Consider the following 15412-nt stretch of genomic DNA (forward strand, 5'->3'; position numbering starts at 1 on the left):
ATTCCCTCCTGGTTACCAGAACAGAGGGAGTGGGGAGTTTAAAGGCCACTGTCTTGATTTATGAGACTTGTCTCTGAGTCTGATCGTTAACTGCTGTAGTACTTAAATAGTAAAACCAAGCTTAAATAAACGATCACAGAGCACGTGGAAGGTCTTCACACACACCCTCCCCTGGTGCTCCCAGCAGGGTTGTTGAAAGCTTAAAGAGAGCCCAGGCCCGCTCAAGGTGCTGGGTGGGAAGGTCTGCAGGATGACAGCAGGCCAGCTCCCTAGGGTAGAACACATCCTTGACACGGGTTTGTTTTGAACACAGACCTTGAACATGGCCTAGCCTCAGGAAAGTAGGTTCAGAACGTCATCTGAGCCATTCAATCTACTTAAATGCCTTCTGGTGCCACTGTACTGTCCTACATTTTTGTCTCAGCAAATTGGTTGCTCCTAGATTCTCTTTCAGCCCCAGCCTTCCTCCATTGCCTCATATTTTACTCACAGGACTGAGCTGTTGAAAGATTTGTGGAGCAATATCTATATGTTACTTTAAAAGCCATTTGGGTGGGAAAAAAAAAAATCCTTGATTGAGCCTTTGTTGTTCTCAGGAATTAGGTAAACTGAGCTCAGAAACAGATTTCAGCACCAAAAAAGATTGTTTAGAACATCTTTTAAAATCCAATTCTGACAGAGACAATTTATTGCTTTGGTTAAGCAAGCACAGTCTTGTTGACTCTGCCGCAGTCTTACCTTCTATCAAGAAAGGGCAAAGAAAGCACCGTGGACCTGGCAGTCTTTTTTATTGATTTCCATAACTGATGTCAGAATTGCATTCGACGCCGAGGACGTTAACTCTTTTTAAAAAGCAGCTCCTTGGTTTCTTTGTGTTATGAGAATGGTGCCCTCTTTACTGTGATGAAGGAACGTTCCTGGTTCCTGAAAAGTCCTTAATGACTTAAGAGTGTTAAAAACACACCCTACTGAGTCTTTAATTATATCAAGCTACTGTCGTAGTGAAATTAGCTAAATTGCAACTTTTGCAGGAGTGACCCAGGCGACAAGAGGGGTGAGCTGCAAACATCTGGCCAGCTTTCCCAGCAACTTATGATGGAGGTTTATTAATAAAACACAGCTGAATGGAAAGGGGGCCCTGCCTTTTATATTTATTTTGTGTCCTGCGTGTACAGCACCACCTGATCTCTTCTCCGCACGATTACAGAAGGATTTATTTTTTTCTTGGTAAACCTCAAATTTGCACATGAAATTCATTTGGCCTTCTTTAAAGATTCACCTACACGGGGCTTTAACCTGCTAATAAGCCCCATGCTGGTACAATGATTCACCAATTCTAAGGCTCTTTTCTAACAAAATGTGAGAAGACAATTTCTAATCCAGGTTTCCCTCCCTGGTGTGTTTCGATAAACGACAGCAGTACAAAAATAGAAACAAATATATTTAAAAGAAAAAAATTATGTTGAGCTCATGAGTATGAAAGTACAATAACTAGGCAGAGGAAGGTTTTCACATGAAATAAGATCAAGCATAGGAAGGTGTAGTATATACTGCTTGGAATATAACACATTCAACAAACATGGAATATATGGATCGAAGAAGTTATAAAGCACGGGCTTTTGGGATTTAAAAGAAAATCAAAGACGGCTGGGCACGGTGGCTCACGCCTGTAATCCCAGCACTTTGGGAGGCCGACGTGGGTGGATCATGAAGTCAGGAGATCGAGACCATCCTGGCTAACATGGTGAAACCACATCTGTACTAAAAATACAAAAAATTAGCCAGGCATGGTGGTGGACACCTGTAGTCCCAGCTAGTCGGGAGACTGAGGCCGGAGAATAGTGTGGACCTGGGAGACAGAGCTTGCAGTGAGCCGATATTGCACTATTGCACTCCAGCCTGGGCAACAGAGCAAGACTCTGTCAAAGAAGAAAGAAAGAAAGAAAGAGAGAGAGAGAGAGAGAGAGAAAAGAAAAAAGAAAAGAAAATCAAAGATTATAAATATAGTAATATTTGGGAGTTCTTTTTCTCTAAATCCTGTCAGAGCGAAAGCAGTTCTCATTTACTTAAACACACTTCAAGCTGAATTACTCATGAAATGTCATTTTATTTAAAATATGTCAATGATACTTAAATAAACACATCTACAACCACTAAATTCATTCAATGAAAACAATGGACTGGGAAAGTTGATTTCTATCACAGGAAAACTTCAAGCAGTTATGAAGCCCAGATATTTCAGTGGTCTTGGGATGATTGTAGTCAAATTTCTTTGTGTGGTTGCACCTAAACCCAGACGGGAGAAACAAGTGCAAACTGGCAGAGTTCATTGCTGTCCATATAAGGTGTAATCCAAACACGTCTACCTATGCCAGCACGTCGGCAGAACATTAAATCATTGTATGCAAAACAAAGAGGGCCATTAAAGTAATTAATTAAATTATGTAGATTATATAATTTTTAAAAATCTCATCTGCCCCAATGATTGGCTCCAATGAGAAAATTTAGGTGGGATTGCTGAGAAAATTATTTCTGTATTTTATCCCCTTTGTACCCTGAAGACTGCTTGCAAGGGCTTGAAGAGCTGAGAACACACAGACCCCAGGAATGCCCACGCCTCTCTTATCTTGGATTTATTTTCTTAAGTGCTCTAACAAGAGTAGCAAGTGTGAGCATCTGCCTCAACATGTAGTCGCAGACTTTATTTTCACTAGGAAACGTTTGCCTTCCAAATACTAATGGGTTGAATACATTTTTATCTGTTTTCTGTCGGCCCATCACATTGCACCACAAAGAGACAGAACATTTTCTGAGCTTGGGGACATGAAGGAACCAGTTCGCTTATTTTGATTATGTGACTGTGAGTGATGCAGTGCAGGACAGCCCCAGGCAGTAGACCCTGAGGTAGGAGCCAGACGTCCATACTAAAGGATGGTTCTACTCAGCCACTCAAGAATGGGAGGCAGCCACTCACCTGCTCCTTCAGGATAATGATATTGCACAGGACAACTAGGGAGAATGGCCTTGTGTGCATTTTCTCTGCAGGAGGCTCAGCAGCATCGTGCCTGGATTGGTGGTAAATTTTGCTAAGTCCACGTACAACATTACAGGCTGAAATCCTAACTATAGGACAATGCCAGTGTTCTGTTGTTTCTATTCAGAATTGAAATACTATCGATGAATAGACTCTTTCTGCCCATTCATTCATTCAAACACGTATCAGGGCTGACCACACACCAGACAACATGGTAGGCGCTGAAGTCAGCAATGCTCAGACTTTAGCACGAAGAATCACGTGTAAGATTTGTTAAAAGGACAGATTCTCCAGGCTCAGAAATCAGAGTTGGCTGGGTGAGGCTCCAGGTGGTTCTCATATAGGTGGTCGCTAGACCACACGTTGATATATGTGAGGCTTCAGAGATGAAAGATGAATTTAGTTTTATTTGTTTATGTCTGCCTTCCTTCACTAGACTGTAAGATCCTCTAGACCAGGGGTTGGCAAATATTTTCTATAAGGAGCCAGATAGTAAACATATTAGGCTTTCTGGGCCAAGAGACCACATACTCCGCTACCGTAGCGTGGAAGCAAGCACACACAGTACGCAAAGGAATGAACGTGGCAGTGTCCGTGGCCAGCACAAAACAAGTAGTGGACTGGATCTGGGCAAGGGTCATAAGTTGCCAACCCCTGCTATAGATCAGGGACGTGATTGTATTTGTCTTGGAAGCTCAAACCTAGCACAGCACTTGGCAGATGGCACCTGATTGAAAATGTCAAGTGGGTGAGTGAGTGGGCATAGTTCTCACCTCAGGAATAGGAATTCTGGCAGGAAAGACAGTTGACAAAATAATAAATCACCGCATTGGAATAGGAGCTATGGGGAGTTTGTGTACCCTGTGTCCTAGGAACATCGAGGCAGAAGGAATGTCAGAAGCAAAAGTGTCAGAGCAAATAAAAACACAGGACTCCCAGTTAATTCTGAATTTTAGATAAACAATGAATAACTTATGGGACATATACTAAAGAAAATATTTGTTGTTTATCTGAAACTGGAATTTAACTAGGCATCCTTACATATTCTGTCAAGTTCACAAAGGACTGATATTTGAGCTGAACAAGAAGAGGGTGTGTATTGGTGGAAAAGGAGGGCAAAGTGTTTAAAGGAAACCACACAACGTGCCACACCACAAAATCCAAAGAGCAGGTGTCGCTGCAGGGGGTGGAATATATAGAGATCAGGCTGGAGAATGGGGCAAGGTCCGGTGTTAGAGGCATTGACCCCAGGACAAAGGATCAGACTCATTCCTATAGACAACAAGGAGAGAACCAAGGTTTTTAAGTAGAGGAGTGACTCTTTCCAGTGGTTCCTATTTAGAAGTACTGTATTCTCTTTTAGGTTTTTCCAGTGGATTAAAACACATGCTCTCACACTCATATGCATGCACACTCTCACACACACTCAGATGCACACATTCATACACACTACTTTATACACAAATGCACACAGTGGCAATATAGTTCCTTTAATCAAGAAAAAAAAAATGTTCCATCTGGAAGACCATTTGCACCAGTCAGTAATGAGTCGGGTCAAGGAAGCAGGTTGCAAGCCCCCCTGAGCATCCTGCTCTGTCTTCACTGCTTGTCGGATGCTGACCTGAGGACCACACCATGGAAGGGAGGTGAGAGATCAGCCCAGGGATGCCAACCTGTTTCTGTGTCTTCCTTTTATGGTGTCTGCCCTACCTGAAGCCTGTCCCAGGCCACTTCCTCATTGGTTACTAACAAGTCTAGAGGAGATACAAAGTCAACCATTGGCTGCCTTCAGTCAGGAGAAGTCTGAGACTGGCAACTGCTATTGACCCATGCACGGTCACATGATCCTCTTTTCTGGCAGCCAGTGGGGGATGAACTTGATGGAAAAGAGAATTGAGACAGACGGACCAGTTTAAGCAGCCACTCTAGAAGCAGGAGGATGGAGGGCCGGCTTTGTTGGACATTTCTGAAATTGAATCAATAACAGTTTGTGACTAACAAGATGGTGATGGGAGAGTAGAGAAGGAAAGAAAGGCATTCTACCCAATTATGAAGTTTTTAGATTAGGAGATTTACTGATGCCACTGGTCAAGCTAGAAAACACAAAAGGTAGCTCCAGTTTGGGGTGAGAGAGAAACGGTAAGTTGGTTTTGCAAACATTTTTTTTTTTTTTCAGGGCTTTGCAATTAGAAGATAGTTAGTAGCTGAAAATGTTTTTCTGAAACTTGCAAGAGAGATGGAAGGGAACCATCATCCTAGGTAGAGTCCCAAAAGTCATGTAAGTGGATGAGACCCCATCCTGGGGACAGAACATACAAGATAAAGGGGCCAGGAGAAGAGCTAGTAAGAGACCCAGTATTTATGGGTTAATCAGAGGAGGAGAAGAGCAAAAGAGATTGAGGGATGAGAAAGGGTGGTTTGAAAAAACAAAAGGCGACGATGTTGTCCTGGAACTTAACCAAGGAGGAAGTATGGAGGTAAAGAGAAAGAGAAACAAGAAGATTGAACAAGGATACTGGCTTGGGTCCAGCAGCCACTGGTGACTGTCTTAGGCTAGTGTCTGGGCGGTGGTAGAGACCAAAGACATTGAGCTGCGTATTCTCAGCCCTGTCCTGTTCAACATTTTGATTAATGTTACAAATGAGGACGTTGCTTCATTTATTCCACAAATGTTCATTAAGCATATATTCTGTGCCAGACACAACCTGGAAAAAAGCTTAGCAAACCAACGGATGAGATAAAACTGGAAGGGCTCGAGATTAATCCTGAGGCAGGGGAGCTAAACCCATCAGAATTTTTGTAAGTAGAGCTAGGACCAACTTAGCATATTGTCAAGCCAAAGTGATTGTTCTGTGGCCCAATGAATTAGCAAATGATAGTAAGTGCTAACTCCAAGTACTTCCAGGAAACTGCCAGTCTGAATTAGAAGAAAGTCTGAATAAGTAATTATTTTTAACGTCAAGTAGTTTAATAACTCTCAAGTACTAAAATAATTCATACTTTGCTAACATCACTGCCACATAGAGCTCCTTCAGTAAATGCTTTATGGAAAAATGTAATCTGATTTGTGACTAATATATGAATTGGCTAGCAATAAATTTTGTTTCTATGCTGCGGGAAGCATTTGCTTTCTTTAGCAGATTAAGCAATCTCTTTGCAATATTATTTACAGTATTAATTTGCTTTTTAGTCAAGTATCCAGAAAAAAGCAAGAGCTGTAAAGTCAGACTGACACAGGTTCAAATCCTAGCCTAGCTGCTCACCAGGGATATGACTCAGAGAGGATGGCTCAATGTTTGAGTCATCAGAAATATCTTACATGATAAAATGGGTATCATCCTATCCGTCCCAAAAGATTATTGAAAATAAATTAAATAATACAGCAATGGGTGCCTAGCCCAGGCTGAATGTTTTCCTTATGATGAATGTGAGCTATTATTAGTCTCAGATGCTAAGATAAGCAACCTCGGTCTAGTCCCTGGGTGCTGGTGAGGTTTTCCTGAAGTTCCAAAGACAGTATTCAGTATAGGGCTCTGAGACAACAAAAGAAAAATGAGATGGGCCAGGAGGGACCTTCTATTGCCATTAAACCTGACAGGGGACAGCAGCTAAAGAAAACCTGCATGAGTTACCAGAGCCCTGGCTGGATCCCCCACCCCCCGCCCCGTCTCCCTCTCTCACACCTGGGAAGCCACCTGGAGCATGGATGGGTCGTGGAAAGCACAGGTGGAGGATGTCTTGCCAGGTGTCAGGGTTGAGGTCACAGGCTGGCCTCTCCACAGGGGTGTGCCGAGTACTGCTGTAGGAGGTGAGGTTAACCCTGCTTCCTTCTGCAGCCAAAGCTCTTCTCCCAGATGGACCTGAGGAAGCCATAGTGTCCACATCCCAGGGAGGATGCTGCTCCCTTTGAAGGAGCTGGGGAGGCTTCCAGCAGCCAAGCCCCCCAAGACCAATGAAACAGCCCTGGCTCCAGTTTCAAAATCACAGCAGCAAGAGAGCAGACACCCACAGGCATCACAGGGCCAAAGTTGTCTCATCAAAGACATCGTGCACCCTTTCCTGGTTAAGAAAATGGGAATATCAGGGGGAAAAATAAACAGTATGCTTTCTGTTTTTGTTTCAAAGGGAGGATCTTTGAGGCATTTTAACGTCAATTTTTTAAAGTGTTTATTTTCCTAATCGTCATGGCATATGGATTGGGCATCTAGTAAGTGCACAGTATGGTGCTAGGCTCCATGGAAAAGAGGGAGAGAAAAAAAGCGCATGCCGTGTACTCAGGAGACTTCTCATCTAGTTAGGAGATGGAAGAAACACATGAAAAGAGTTTAACAAAGACCCAAAAATAGTGAGTGGATAGACATGGCGTAGGCATTCCAAGCATTTGTTATCAATCCAATATCTATCTGGGCAGAAAAAGAAAATGAAGTGGTCCTTACTCAGTCACTAACCAGTGCCTGCCCTGTGCTGGGTCACCTTGGCCCTGACATTTCCTACTTAGTTCTAGATGTTTTGGAGAAGAGGAAACAAATCCAGGTTGTCACACTCTGAAGGCTCTCACATTTGGAAAGGTCTGTGGAGGAGGTCAGAGGGGGAACAGACAGCAACTCATAAGCTGGAAACACAACCTAAAATTATCATTGCTTTGTTTTTAGTCACAATAGCTTTTTTCCTTTTTTTTTTTTTTTTTTTTTTTGACCAATGATAAAAGAGGACATGCATTTCTACCGCATGAAGGAGGCATGGATTTTAAAAGGCAGCGGAATTATTGCACTCAGGAACTCTTTGAGGCAGAAAGAAAGTCATTATTGTGCCTGCAGGAATTGCTGGGCATACAGTACACAGTGAGTGAATGAATGAATGAGATAAGTAAATGCTGTGCTCAGAGCGCTGATGTCCTGTGCGCTCAGGTATCCAGGCAGAGAGAAAGGGGCACCTGGGGGATGGGATTCTATGGCGGAGTTTGCCTCTGACCATGCAACAGGTAAGAAGACGGGAGAGGAGGTGTCACCTCTGACAAGCCAGTCACAGCTTGCTTCATAGACTGCCTGAAAATCAGGTAGAGAGACAGTGCGTTCCCCAGCTGCAGACGGTGTCTTCGAGCTGTGCCATGGAGCCCATGTCTTGACAAACGACAACAGAGGCAGAAGAATGGGCTGTGGGAAGTAGCAAGGAACTAGAGCCTCCCCTGCATCCTCAGGGGGCAGGGAGATCACCAGGGGCAGCAACTGTCGCAGGCAGAGATGAGTCCAGAGCTTGATGAGTACGAAACAGGACCTAACAGAGGGGAATTCTGCCCCTTGGAGATCCTGAGCCTAGGAACACAACACTCCTCAATTTTGCAGTAACATCATTTAAAACTAACTTTTATTCCTCCTTAGAGGTGGGACCTGAGCAAAAACAGCATAGAAAGTCATCAACGCCAATGTCTAACCACCACTTGAGAAAGAGTTCTACTCGGCACAAGCATTCCCAGGTCCTGCAGAGCTCCCAGACATCATTTATTCTCACCAGGGAGGCAGTCCCCACACCCCCTCACACGGTCTCTGTGAGGAAATTCCTGAGCTCAGAGAAGACCCCCCGTCGATGGTTGAACAATGCAGACTGCGACAGCTCTGACTGTTTTTTGTACAGCTCCCCGCTACCGCCCCCCGCCCCAAATGTGCCATTTCAAGTGGCTGGAGTAGAAGGGACAAGTAGAAGAGCCACTAGAAACAACATTGGAAAAGTTGCCAGGCCGTGAGGCGGAGCGCTTAGGACAGGCAAGCAAAGAAGCATGTTAATCACTCGGGAGCAGCGAGCTACCGCATGCATCCTGCAGGACAGACAGGGCCTGCGGGAGCTACACTGAGGAAGCGTAAACAAGAAGTGACCCCCAAACCGGGCTACCCATCAGAACACCTGGGGAATTTGTTAAAAATACAGATTGGCAGCCTCGTCATGGCAAGGCTTTACTTATGCACGGCTGGTATAGGACCCTCAGTGTGTATTCACCGAAGTGTTATGGGCTGCTTCTCAGGCGGTCAGTCCTCTGACTGGAATGGGAAGGAGTGGGATGGAAAGAGACAGGCAGCCGGGAGGTCGCACAGGAGGCTCTCTCTGGGGTTTGGGGCAACGTCCCTCCAATGGGTTACCCCTGAATGCCCTCACCATACTCTTATCCAAAGCTGTAACCCGCACCTGAGTTTTGTGGTGGTGGAAAGGAGCAGGAAGAATTGGAAAGCTCTGGTTGGGGAGCATCTGTGAAACTTGACAACATTTTGACTATCTGTAGGTGACAGAAGGTTTTACCCCACCCTCCACTCCGGACGAAGAGAGTGGCAACTTAGAGAAATGGGGCTGTAAGAGGAGGAGCTGGCTGAGGACAAAGCCGGGTGCTCTGTTTTGGACCCAATCCATTTGAAGGCTTCCTGGAGTGGGCAGCACAGCCTAGTGGCTAAAAGAAGACTCCAAAGCTGCCCTCTGCCTGCATTCATGATTCTTGTTTTGATCTTTTCCCAGCTGTGTCACTTTGGGCTGTATGCCTCAGTTTTCCCATCTGTCAAATGGGAATAATGATAGTGACTGTTTCATGGGGCTGATGTAAGAATTAAATGAGTTCATACAAATGAGGTACTTAGAGCAATATCTGGCATGTATTAAGTGCTGGGTCAGGCGCTGCCATTCTTGTTACCACACTGTCAAATGGGAGTCAGTTGGCTGAAGCTGTCCATCTGGGGCTGGGGAGGTCAGGCAGAACTGGAGATACGATGTTTTATTTTCACTTTTTCAAATGCAGTCATCTGTCATGTTAGTTAATAACTTGCTGCTAACAGACATGTGTAGAAGGGTCCAGCATGACTTCCCTGCCACTACTTTGGACATGGGTTCAAAGGTATTAGCATTATCCCTGCAATTTAGCCCCAGACCTAAGCCAGCCAGCCCAGCACCGACCACTCTGGAGATGTGGTGGACATTGGCAATGTAGAGAGTAGGAAACCCTGGATTCTAACTCTATCTGCCACCAGCTACTTCTATGGCCTTCTCTTATCTGTCACACTGAGACTTGAGCTTCTCGTGTTGAAATGGCTTCTCCAGCCTTTTTATTTTGATTGTTCCAAAATCAAAACCATTACTATCCTGAAAGAAGAAGGAAAAGGCCGCTGGCTCTATTGCCCTGGTGCTTTGCATAGCTCAGATAAGATACAGGATTCTCTATTGGAGACAATAAAATAGATTGAGCATTGGCGGCGGACTGGTGGCTGAGTATCCCCTGGGTGGCAGTCAGGATCCCCATTCAAAATGTTATGGAGCACACGCTGTTTTCTATTCACATGTGGCTGGATATTAAAAACAACAAGCAAACAAACAGTAACAACGGCCACCCACTTGGTCGATAGCAAAGACAGCAAAGAGCTGCCAAATGTCAGCTACACTTTGTGCTGTGTGGACATACACCTTAGGCAGGTTGTAGTGGGGAACCGGAAAGAAGTCAGCTAAAAAACCCTCTTAACTTCTATCCTTCCACGGAACAAAACCAAAATGACACACCGTCCCCAAAACATTGTCCCCTCTGATGGTGACTAAAGAATACAATCCACGCTCATTCAACAATGTCGTCTTTTTAAAAATAGCTATTTCTCTTATGTTCCCTAATCCTTACAAGGAATTTAAAAATCGAGTAATTAAAAATTAAAATACTCCATGAAACATGGATTAAATAACAACCAACTAATCAGAACCCTAACTCCATTGGAATTTTTGCAACCTCTGTTGTTTAAATAAACATTAATGATAAGAAAACTCTCATCCGGTGGGCTTGTGGCTTCGATGTGTATTTAGCCAAAAGGGCAGTCACGTTTCTTTGGGTTTCCTTCTCATTAACCACAAGGGAATGAGCCCAGACTTGAATTCAGATAAACCTAAATTCAATTCCCAGTCTGATCATCACTGGTTTCAAGAACTTACCTTAATAACTGAATCTCACGGCCAGGCGCGATGGCTCACGCCTGTAATCCCAGCACTTTGGGAGGTTGAGATGGGCAGATCACCTGAGGTTGGGAGTTTGAGACCAGCCTGACCAACATGGAGAAACCCCATCTCTACTAAAAAATTACAAAATTAGCTGAGCATGGTGGCACATGCCTATAATCCCAGCTACTCGGGAGGCTGAGGCAGGAGAATTGCTTGAACCCAGGAGACAGAGGTTACAGTGAGCAGAGATTGTCCCATCGCACTCCAGCCTAGGCAACAAAAGTGAAATTCAATCGCAATAATAATAATAATAATAATAATTGAATCTCACTAAAACACTATACTTCTCATTTGTGTAAATACAACAACACTTGCTCCCTGGAATTATTTTGACCTTTACAATGGAGTTGCACTTTCAGTTGGGGTGGGGGAGTTACGTTGTTAAGTTAGTGTATATAGTCATATTTTCCTTGAAAAGGCACTAAATGGCCCACCACTGTCCAATAGAAACATAACGAGAGTCACATGTAATTTTAAGTTTTCTGCTTGATGCATTAGAAACATAAGAAACAGGTGAAATTAATTTTTATAATATATTTTATGTAAACCCAGTATATCCAAAATATTATTTCAACATGTAATCAACATAAAAAATTACTAATGAGATATTTTACCTTTTTTTGTATGAAGTCTTCGAAACCCAATGTGTATTTTACACTGCACATCTTAACTAGCCACATGTTGACAGCCCAGTAGCTGCTGGATGCTGTGAATCCAAACCATTCTTGTGTCTAGGGCAGTGACAGACCAGGTCTCCATAAAGGCAACCTAACTAGATTTCCTCTCCAGTGTTGAAGCAGGTCCACATTTCTTCAGTTGAGCACCACAGTGAAGCAGATGGTTCACATTTAGGGCCCAAGAAGGAAAATTATCTTTAAGTATCAGAGTTGCTCATTGAGAAAAATGCAGCCACTTCCTAGAGGCACCACTGAACACGCTGGGGAAGGGTAGAGTCTCCTCAGCCACTTCACACATGCCGTACATCCCTGACATTTAGTTGTAAGTTTGCCCAGAGTGTGCCTATGAAATCGTAAGTTAAATGTATATAGAATATACCTTCACTTTGTGCGTGGATGAAATTTCAGCTCAGGGGACATTCACTGAGCTCCTACTGTATGACAAATTCCAGAAACTATACAAGTGTCTGCCCAAGTTCAAATCTTCACAGAGTTACTTAGTAGTTCTGTAACATCTGATGGATGATTCGACTTCTTAAGTCTCAGTTTCCTCATACGCAAAATCAAGATGATAATAACAGCTCTCCATTGATAGGGTTGTTTGTTAAAATTAAGATAATTGGAACAAAGCACGGGGCAGAAAACATGCTTACTTCACTTTCCTGTTCTTCATAGTGATTAGGATGGGGAGGCAATAGATATTGCCAACTATGACAGTACTAACAGGGTTGGTCCAATTCATCAAGGGAATGAAGAAGACCTTCAGGTCCCAAAACTTCTCCTTGCCCCATCAGCCACCAGTTCCTGACACAACTCAGTGGACAATCATCCTTTTAGCCTGTACAGTTCTCTCTAGGGCTTTTCTTTAAAAAGTGGAAGAGGCACAACAGCTGGAGTCATGAGCGTGTTAGTATGAATGTCATTTATTCACTTTGTTCTTGTCTAGAGTAACCCCAGGAATCAATGATGCTCATTTGGCCAAGTAGGGGCTCAGAAGCAGGGGAATGACCAGCCTGGGTTACACACTTGCTCATGGACGACAGTTGACCCCCCAGAAAGCATGGACATATTGACTCTAAAAAACTCCTGAGAGTCACTCTATTTCCCCACAGACACGGCTAAGGAAAACCAAAACATTCACACGTCACAAGGTGCCAAACAGACTAGAGGTTATCATGACTTCGGAAAAATTTCTAATCTGTTTGTCAAAGTGTTTTCCTTCCAAGAAAGGTGAAGGCTTAAGGAAAAATTCTTCACCAAAAACATATTTTTTAACAATCAAGAAGAAGAAAGAACCTGGAGAAGAGGAAGAAAATCAAACACATTTTATGAAACATTAGACAAAGAAAGGAAGAAAATAAATCCAGGCCTGAAGAATCTTGCCAGCAGCATGCTTCGCAGGGAGGGAAGAAGCTAAAGTCATGAGCTACCATGCGTGTGTGTGTGTGTGTGTGCGTGTGCGTTTGTGTGCATGTGTGTGCGCGTGTGCGTGCATGTCCATGCGTGCATGTGGTTTCCATTGGCTCTGCACCTCTCCTGCAGGTAAGGAGCTTGCTTCATGTGTCTTATTATTCCAATGGGCTGTTTAAGAGTGCTGCCAAGAAATGAGGTGCCAAATAAAGACATTTTATCAGAAGAAAGACACTTTCTGCTGTCTGCTCTCTGGCCCTCTGTGAACAGCAGAGCAGGAAACATCGCACCTGGTGTTAAGGAGTAACCCCTTCAGGTCGGCGTCTGACCTCAGCACTATCTATTGTGAGAGGCCGTCCTCTGCCCTGTAGAGTGTTCAGCAGCATCCCTGGCCTCCACCCACCAAATGCTAGTAGCACCCCCACCTTCAGTTGTGACACCAAAAATATCTCCAGATACTGTCCAGTGTCCTGAGGGGGACAAAGTTGTCCCGGTGAGAAGTCCTGGTCTAGGGCATGCTGGGGCAGCCTGCCATTTTGCCGTCCAGCTAGACCAAAATGCAAGGAGAATTCTCTGCTTTCTGAACCAGATGGGAAAAATCACTTAACCAAACCCTGTCTCTCCCCTATGTCTTCTTTTTTCAGCTCCAACACAAGGACCGTTCAATTTAGGAAAGTAATGAAGAGTATAAAACACAGCCTGGGGATGGGGTTTCTAATCCAGATCTGGCCTTCCTGGCTTCAAAGATCATGAAACCTCTCATTTGTACTCCACAAAGCAGCAATTTCTCACAAGGATACGTTCCTTTGACTCTCTTTTAAAAGTCAAGTACAGCTTGGTAACCACAGAGTACAGAAAATACAGACTTTCTGCAAGAAGCAATTATTCAAAACCCAAAGACTTAAAAAAAAAAGAGTATGTCAAGTTGTGTCAGTTACAACATGTAAGACAACTGGATTTCTCCACTTCTAAGCAATGAAATGGTCTGGATTTGTTTTTTTCTAGCTGACTTTGATTATTTCTTAGAGATATAACCCAAACTGTCTAAAAATGTTGACACCAGGTTACTGACCTGTTCATTTAAAAACAAGAAGTTCCAGGTTTAGTATTTAGACTTTCGCTTTAAATGTTCACCAGTCATTACATCCATAATTAGACCTTGTGCTGGAATGTACCAAAATCTGCCTCCTGGATCACTTACAAGGTCTGTTGAAGCCACGAAAAAACTGAATACTTCAGCAATGGCTAGATTTTTCTGGGCTGGCACAGGAAAACTCAGTTCATGGAATATAAATCAGCAATCCTACACTCTAATTTCCACCCTTCACATATAGCATGATTATACAACAGAGCTGTACGCGCATCAAGTCAAAAGCCAAGGCTTGTTTGCCAGAAGGAAACCAAACCTTCAATTCTGTGGTTAATGCCACCTAGGGATATAATTACACAAGCTAGTATCATCTTTCTACTGGAGAAGAGGAAAGGAGATTCTCATGGGCAATATTCATTTGAATTAACCATCGTAGGTTTAATACCAAGACTACAGTCAAATTCCTAAGGCATTCTTATTGAAAAGTTCAAAATTAAAAAATTATTCATCTGATAGTAACATTAACATGCTTATAGTATATCTGTTCCGGTTTATTAAATGTCCATTTCAGAAGTGTTCTCAAAACACTCCCTCCCACATAATTAAAAGGATTTTGCTTAAAATAAACCAATTGTATTATGACCCTCACATACACAGCAGAATTTAGGGAGAGTTCAAACATTTGGTGAACCATTGGTACTCCTTATTGGGTCTCAAGACATCAACATTGGTATAACATATTTAACTAAAGGCAAGCACAGAAATTGTTTTTATTAGAAGGCTCAAGAGGGTATTTATTAAGAAAAGTTTGGGAAGTTGTGGTATTTGCTGTCCATTGCAAAAACTAATTACTAACAAGCAAGTTAGGCATTTAGAATTACTGTAAGATTCATATGTGGATCATGCCGAATCTTTCGGAACATTAGCCCCCTTCTAACATTTCACAAATACTCTTAAAAACTGAAGAGTACTGCAGTGAACAGTTTATTATAAAGAACCTCATTCATATGTACACCATGGAATACTATGCAGCCATGAAAAAGAATTAGTTCATGTCCTTTGCAGGGACATAGATGAAGCTGGAAACCATCATCCTCAGCAAAGTAACACAGGAACAGAAAACCACACAGCATGTATTCTCACTCATAAGTGGGAGTGGAACATTGAGAATACATGGACACAGAGAGGGGA

Source organism: Chlorocebus sabaeus, chromosome 9 (assembly GCF_047675955.1).
Source record: "Chlorocebus sabaeus isolate Y175 chromosome 9, mChlSab1.0.hap1, whole genome shotgun sequence".
Taxonomy (NCBI): Eukaryota; Metazoa; Chordata; class Mammalia; order Primates; family Cercopithecidae; genus Chlorocebus; species Chlorocebus sabaeus.